The sequence below is a fragment of the Aulostomus chinensis genome, chromosome 1, assembly GCF_037954235.1.
Source record: "Aulostomus chinensis isolate RoL2024-O1b breed Wild chromosome 1, RoL_Achi_v1.0, whole genome shotgun sequence".
Classification (NCBI taxonomy): Eukaryota; Metazoa; Chordata; class Actinopteri; order Syngnathiformes; family Aulostomidae; genus Aulostomus; species Aulostomus chinensis.
In genome coordinates, this window is record NC_141320.1 from 53138731 (window position 1) to 53147063 (window position 8333).

At 47.2% G+C, this 8333-nt stretch overlaps 1 non-coding gene across 1 annotated transcript; it reads right to left on the bottom strand.

Annotated features, from left to right (window-relative positions):
• Positions 1 to 212: 212 nt before the first annotated feature.
• On the bottom strand, positions 213 to 284 carry trnaa-agc (transfer RNA alanine (anticodon AGC)). Its single transcript has one exon. It is a non-coding gene; the product is annotated as a tRNA-Ala (tRNA).
• Between the last annotated feature and the right edge of the window lie 8049 nt (positions 285 to 8333).

Below are 8333 nucleotides of genomic sequence, written 5' to 3' on the forward strand. Positions count from 1 at the left end.
TGGGGAACCTGATAGGGAGTGGGACGATCCGCCCATTGTGGGTGATTGACAGGGCAGGTTTGATCCATGTTTTCATTTTCAAAAGTAATTTTGAATATTTGTGGAAAGTTCGCCCACCTTGAACATGGAGAAGATGTCTTCTGATAGTGAATCGACTGTTGTCACATTTAAGGATCACTTTAGCAGATAAGATGAAGGCTACGATGACCAGCCGGAGATGCCGGGGATTGAACCCAGGGCCTCACACATGCTCAGCATGCGCTCTACCACTAAGCTACATCCCCTCTGGTAGAGTCACTGTTTAACTGGTGAATGAATTTCCAGTTGATTTTAGGAAACCTAGAAGTTCCTCAGGTGCCATCAATCTTAAGTCACTCCTTCACTTTGTGTGTGGTTCAAAGTCAGTGGTTTCATCAGAGCTCAACAACAGAACAAGCTGAAGTCTTCTGGAGAACGAGGGCACCGATCCCACCACCTCTCACATGCTAAGCTAGCACTCTACCATTGAGCTCCTTCCTCTGCTCAGCAACATAACAGATAATGCAGGTTGACCTTCAGGCTGCTGGGAGGTCAACACCTGAAATATTTCCAGGATTCTGTCGTGTTGGTAGAAACAGTTTGAGGGAAGGAAACCCTCAAACATGATGATGTCATTATTGAAGGCTTTACTGCTCCTAACCTTTGCTTGTTCTTCTGTGGTTGTGAGAGGTTCTGAGTGATGAATGGAAACTGAAGGTTTAGGCATCAGTTCAAAGTAGCAGGAGCTTAAGGGGACATTTCAGATTTGTTGAAGTTGAGTCCTACTGCCTTCTTGTTCATGATGATGGTGATGTCAGAGTTCTTGCTCAGAACGATCCATGCTGTTCCTCCTATTAGTTCTGGAAAGTTGGAGCAAAACGTCATGCAGGGTCACAGGGTCACGTGTTTTGTGTTATCAGCAGATTTAATCTATAGAGTGAGTGACGTGTGGTGTGTTTGTCAGCTTAAAGATCAAAGTTGTTGACGTACAAGAGAAGTACACACGTCAAAGCTGCTTCATTTTAATGAGTGAAACTGAAAATTAAGAGAAGAGTGACAACAAAAATGGAGTCAAGAAGTCGTCTTCAAAACACACACACACACACACACACACACACAAACACACACACACACACACTCACATAGTCATATACGTGCAGTCAAATGCCAGTAAATTCTGAGTATTTTTGAATCCATTTTCATTTCACTCTTCTCTTTATGTTGCCCCCTGCTGGACAATAGGTTTAAGGTTAATGTGGAAAAAAAGCAGACAATAAAACCGACTATTATTGAAATGTCGGCGACTTCATTCGATCTGAAAGTTCATTGTTGACCAAACAGACACTGATACAACAGCCTTAAAGTCTACCTCCATCGGCTAAAGATGCCCCTGGATCATAAAGCACAGCTCGACTGCTGGCTAACATGCAGGCGTGGGCCCATCACTGAAATCAGCAGTCATGAAAAACTGTGCTAGGCCTCCAGACCCAAGCTTGAAGAGGTTTGAAAACTGGACCCAGGAGAATTTTAACTGAAAACCCCTGCTCTAGAGGATCTGAGGGATGCATGACTGCCCTCTGTTGACCCGTTTAATACAGGAATATCTGAGAAGTACTGAGGACGGCAAAGGGTGCTGATTGGCCAGCAGCCCCACACAGGTCAAAGGTCACCCCCACGGCGGACCAGTTTATTATAATAGTCACGACACCATCCGTTACAGTTGGGTTGGGTTCAGGCTCTTCAGCGCTTCTTATTTTTCCGTGAGCTCCTCCAGCTGCTGGTCCGTCTCTCCTCTTTTCTTTCTCTTCTGCTTACTTTTTTGTTTCTTTGTTCTTTAACTTGAAACAGAACTTCTCCTCTCCCCCTTTTCACGGTCACAATACTGTTGACCTCCCGTGAGCCTTGAATCTCCATCCTGACCAGCGGAGAGAAGCCCCCTTGTGCCTGAGAAGAGCATCGCGGATCCCAGTGGGAGCCACGGTCGTTGAGATGGAGGCTTGGTAGGCCGTCCCCCCACCAGGTTGTTGGAGAGGTTCCGTACATTGATGAGAACAATCCAGCTGAGAACGTGAGCAGGTCCTGTTGGTTGTCATGCTGTCACAGTAACAAAGACCAGTGCTGCATCTGTTCCGGCCTCAACTCCTGTCTCACTGCCAGCTCCACCTGACTCCCCAGACTCTGCTCAACCTCCATTCAGTAGTTTTCTTTGTTTGGAGGTCACTGACCCTTCATCCTGAACACCTTCTCACCTGCTACCTTTGCCGTCCACTTGAGTCTCAGATAAATCTTATGATTCATGTCTGATCCTCCATGTGCCTTCATTGCTTTACTGGTATTATTACTCTGTCTTACGCGCTTCCTTGTTTGTATTCAATCCTCTTAAAATTCCAGGAAGTGTTTCAACTGGTTTTTATATTTGTATGTAAGCCTCTGACCCTCAAAGAACTCACTGACAAGCTGGAACCTGAGACTGAGCGTTTCTCATTGGACTCTAAATTACAACCAGCGGTGCCCTGAGTAACAACTGTGTTAGCATCCTAAAGCTACATCATCACCACCAGCTGATCAAGTCACTACTCTGTACACAAGTCACTGTAACCTAGCAAAGTTGAACCTAGAGGAAAAGTACAGTTGAAGCCAGATGCAAACAGATGTTGATGTTTCCTCTGTAGTCCTGGCAGCAAGTGTCCTTGGAGACGTCACTCCAGACACTGGCAGAGCTGACAGAGATGGTTTGACACAACTCATGATGTTACTGCACTGCAACAGTAACGGACCATCGATGGCATCGTGGTGATGGAGGAGGACAAAGAATTCTGTCATCAAGTTTTGTTCATGTTTTGTAAATGTTCTTCTTGATCTCAGCATTTAGTCTTTGATGTCACAGTGCCAGAACGGACCAAAGCTGCCTGTGTCAGAGGAAGCAGAATGACATCAGCATCAGGACATTCAGAGCCTTCAGAAACGTGGTGATGGTTTCACCAAAGAGGGACCAGTTCAGTAAATGTGGTCAGGCTTCTGAGAGTCTGGGTTCAAGATGGAGTTCGGGGTTTTAGCGACTCAGAAAAACTGTTTGTGGCTCAGAAAGCAGAGGAGGGCTGATGAAGAGACCTCACAATGAGTGTCATCAAGGAGGAGGAGGTAGTAGACATCACATGGGGGGGGGGGTAGAGCAGCAAGAAGAGAGAGAGGAGGAACAACTTGATTGAATAAAACAAAGACAAACAATCAAAGAGAGTCAGAGCAGAGGGAGCGGCCCTGAGTCACAGTGAATGGTGGAGTTTGATGATCCATCATTCATCTCCTTTAAATGCTGTCAGGGAGGGAGAGCTGTCTGCTGCTGGTGGTGTTCATTCCTCAGTGGGAGCCTCTATGGTTGATGTTCTACTGCCCTCTGGTGGTGAGGCAGTGGGGATGCAGGTGATCTGCTGGTCTGGTTGAACGTGAGTGGACAGAAACCTTGTTGAGGTGACTGGGAGTTCCTGACTGTGGTGAGCTGCCTTGCTCCTCCTCAGGTCTTCATGGTGGCTTTCTGCTGGACTGTTGTTGAAGGGAACATGGCATCCTATCATTTTCAGCTCTGACATCTGGACAGTGGACAGATGTGACATCATCATGGTCTCACTGCCTGCTTTGTTCATGGATCAATAGAACGTTGTGTTGGAACCTTTATTGTAGAACTGCTATGAGCTGAGAGCTCAGTGTTGTTGGAACAACGCAGCTCCACATGGGACTGATGTGATGAAGAGGTTTTTATTGAGCTGAAGCTGGAGAGCAACAATCAAAATGGAGCAGCAAACATAATGTCTGGTCTCTCTCTCTTCTCTTCCCCACCTCTCTGTCTCCTCTCCTCCCTCACCTCCATCTCTCTCCAGCCCTTTTTAGACAGAAAATGTGCCAAATTTGCCGTCTCGTCTGTGTGAAATGGAGGCGTAATATTCCTCTTTTTGAAAAGACACCCCTTGGTGGGCATCAACACTTGATGTGATGTGCAGCTCACACAACCTCAGTCATTGACAACGCAATGACTGAGGTTGGCAGAGCGGGGCAACAACAGACTCTTGAACTGAAACCCAGGATGGAAACCATCTTGGAGCAGTTGGCCGCTCTGCAAAGAGGAGAGTGATGTTGAAGACCAGAAATTTAACTTTACAATTTGGATTGGACTGAAAGAGAAGACAGATTGGAATGTGTTCTCCTCCGCCCAAACCCAAACACAGCTTCCTTATCGGCTGCTGAAGGTCGGCCGCCCCATTGTTTATCCTCCAGGAGAACTCCTTCTGTCTTGGTGACGTAAATGGCGCGTACTATCCTCCCCTCCCCTTCCCCCGTGTGTTCCTGACCCCTGCCTCTGCCCTCTCCACCTCCCTTGGGGTGGCAGCGCCGACCTTGTAGTCTGGCTGCAGGCCTCACTCTCACTTGCCTCCATTGGGACAACGGACTGTTCAAGTTCAGCGTACATACACAACCATTATTACGATTAAACTGTGCATTCAGGGAACATTAAAGTGGTTTCAATCGTATTCACCAGGTTGATTTCAGTTTGTAGACGTTAATGATAAATCTTCTATACAAACCAAAGTTAAACACGGTGTTCCTCAAGGTTCAGTGCTGGGGCCAATACTCTTCACTTTATGTATGCTTCCTTTAGGTCATATTATTGGGAAACAGTCCATAAATTTCCATTGTTACACAGATGATACTCAATTATATTTATCAATAAAGCTGGATGAAGGCCAGCAGTTGTCTAAAACTCCATGTATGAGTTCCATCTAGGCTGGACTTTTGTAATTCTTTATTATCAGGCTGCACCAACAAGTGATTAAAGACTTGACAGCTGCACATGTATTGACAGGAACCAGGAAGAGAAACCATCGTAACAATAACATACACTCATGTAAGATAGTCTGAAGACACTCAAAGATAATTCAGTGTTTGATCAGTGATCAATACGTCAATATAAAGATCAGTAAGTGGTACCAGGTGGATCTTTCCATGGTGACCTCAGAGAAAATAAGATCAGCCCTCTCACCGTCATATCCAATGATGGCTCCATTATGTCGGGTTAACTGAGTTCATTTCCTGCTGCATTATCTGAAAAACGCTTTCTAAAACCAGAACCTCCAAGTTGGGTCTGAACGACCATGATAAATTGCATTATCTACTCAGTTTGAGTCACACCAACACAGAATGGACAAAGGACATTTTTCTGTTGTGTTGTTTCATGTTTTCCTCATCTAGGAAGTTTTTGCAACTAATTCAGCAAGACAAATGTCTCTCAAGTGTGTGTTCTCCTCATGTGTCTTTTCAGACATCCTTTTTCTGAAAATCTTTTGCAACAAAATGCACAGGGGAATGTTTTCTCCCCAGTGTGCGTTTTCATGTGCTTTCCCAGATTTCCCTTTTGTGAGAATCTTTTGCCACAAAGTGCACAGGGAAATGGTTTCTCCCCAGTGTGCACGTTCAGGTGCCTTTTCAGATGTCCCTGTTCTGAGAATGTTTTGCCACACACTGAGCAGCCGAATGGTTTCTCTCCAGTATGTCTTCTCATATGTCTATTCAGACAACCCCTTTCTGAAAATCTTGTGCCGCAAACTGAGCAGGGGAATGGTTTCTCTCCAGTATGGGCTCTCCTAATGTGTCTTTTCAGACAATCCCTTTCTGAAAATCTTGTGCTGCAAACTGCGCATGGGAATGGTTTCTCTCCAGTATGGGCTCTCCTAATGTGTCTTTTCACACTTGCCTTTTCTGCAAATTTGGTGCCACAAACTGAGCATGGGAATGGTTTCTCTCCAGTATGTGTTCTCTTCATGTGTCTTTTTAGATATCCATTTTCTGAAAACCCTGTGCCGCAAACTGAGCACGGGTATGGTTTTTCTCCAGTGTGTGTTTTCATGTGTACATCCAAATTCCTTCTGTAACTAAAACCTTTACTGCACTTTGAGCACCTAAAGGGACGCTCATCCTCACTGACTTCTGTCTCAGATTCAGAAGGACCAAGGGTCACGTTCCTGATGATCTCTGATTCTCTTCCAGTCTTTAGTATTTGTTCTTTTGAGCTGCAATGACTCGCTTCCTGTCCTGGGCTCAATTTCTGAAGCATATTCCTCCTTGAGCCAAAGGGTTCCTTGTGCTCAGAAGTGGCCGTGTTATCAGGTCTGACCCAATCATCCTCACTGACTTCAGTCTCAGCTTCAGAAGAGTCTGACATCTGGTCTTCAGTCTGGGGTTGTACAAGTGGATCTGGATCTACCTTGCTGGCTGGTTCTGGTTCTGGTCCTCCACACTCTTCTCCATCAGCTTCTGTTTTCAGAGGATGAACTGGGCTGCTGCTCAGAGACTCTTCTTTCAAGTTCTCCTCAGTTAGACTCTGGTGAAGCTGTGGGAACTGAGGTTTCTCTTCGTCCCCTTCACTCTTCACAGGAACCAGAGTGAAGGGGAACGTGGTGATATCAGCCTCCTCCTGCCCTTGAAGCTGCCCTCCCTCCTCACTGATCCTGAGCTCCTCCCACTCCTCTTTAATGTGGGGGGGCTCTGGGTCCTGCAGCTCAGGGGGAACCTCTTCTTTAATCACCAGCAGCTGCTCCACATCTGGAGGACACAAACAGCAACATCAGAAATCTCTTCATTTGACTCTGAAACAGCGGAGCAACAGACAGAAACAGAAATCAACTCAGTGAAAAGAGACGTCCTGCCACTGACGACCAGTCAGCAAACTGGGAACAGAAACGCTGGCTTCAGATGCTTGGATCAACGTTGGGTCACCCAGGTCAAAGGTCATAGGTCCCCTCTGCTGAATGGTTTTGTCCATTCATGATCACATCTGCTAGTCAGAATGTTCATTTCTAGAATGAGACCCTGTAGGAGAATGAGAGTTCAGTCCCTAGAACCAGAGGGAACCTGTACTGATGCTAAACATGTCAGCCCACCCAAACACAGCAACATGCAGTCAGCCAAGGTCGAAGATTAGTTTATTAATAATAATCAGGAAATGTGTCTTTCCTTCCCAGTAACTGAGGAAAACTCTGGCTGGGACAAAATTTGTAACGTGTAACCTATGAGATGTTTCTCCGTGTTTCTTAGTTTTGTTTTTTTCTTCCAAACAAATACAAAAAGCAGTAGAACTACGGCGGGAAGGACGCAGCCTGGAAACCAAACAGCGCCATCTACATGTTGGTCAGGAAGCAGCCAAGATGGCGCCCAGCGTGTCCCGAGCCAGGTGAGGTTTTAAGGCTCCACCAACACCGAATAGCCGTCAACTACGAAACACTTCTACGTTGTTCCATTCCTGCTCAGACGGTCTGAGCACAATGACCCGGATTACGGACACAACCAGACCGGAGACACTTGCTGGCAGGACTGCGGTCTCTCGGTTCTCCTGGTCAGTGTGGGGGGACTCACCTGCTCTGTCCAGCCTGACTCGGGGCTTCAGCACGGCATCGAGCAGCAACCTCTGCCGGCGGTTCTCCCGCTCGTACTCCGCCACGGTTTCCTCCAGCAGAGCCACGATCTGCTCCGCGGCCGCCGCCAGCCGCTCGGTGAGCAGCGCTCTCAGCACCGGGACTCCAGCCGCTGAGTCTCCTTCTCCCAGCTGCAGCAGGAAGTCTTCAGCGGCGGCGAGGATCCGCTCCTGGACCGACACCCGCAGCAGCTGCGCGGCGCACATGTTGATGTTCTACCGGCGCCACTCAGCCTTCAGGAGACAAAGACCGAGGCCTTCCGCTTCTTTTCTTCTTCTTCTTCTTCTTCAAAACGAGCAGAGTCCAAGCTCTGTTCTCTGTGTCACTCCAGACTCGCTAACCTGGTAGCAGCGGTAGTGATGAGTGGAGTGATCCAGGATTTCGTTTTGAAAAACGGTTATCGATGACGTATTTAGTGACGTCCAAAGCCTCGCCGGCCGGCAGTGACCACATGACTGATTCAAGACCTGGTTCTCCGGTTTGGCGTGAGATTCTAAACCACTAAATCCTGATTTATGCTTCTGCGTCGCGTCGACGAAAACCCCAACAAAATCCTGCCTCCGTGTCGCGTCGACGCGTGGTGACTTCAACGTCGAGGACTGTGATTGGTCCGCTCAGAACGTCATTTCCGGTTCAATCGCATCACAAAAACACCGCCATTTTCAAAGTTTCTGTGGTGAAAGCTCCAAGAAAAAATGGACCAAGCCGAAGAAAGGATTATTGGCGGCACTACAAAGACTGACAAATGGCCAACAATTGTTGTCTGTGACCGGAAGAAAACCAAGGAATCCGACAAGAGCCCCGTAAACAATACAAAGACAAAGCCACACCCCCTAGCGGCTTGGCGGTGAATTG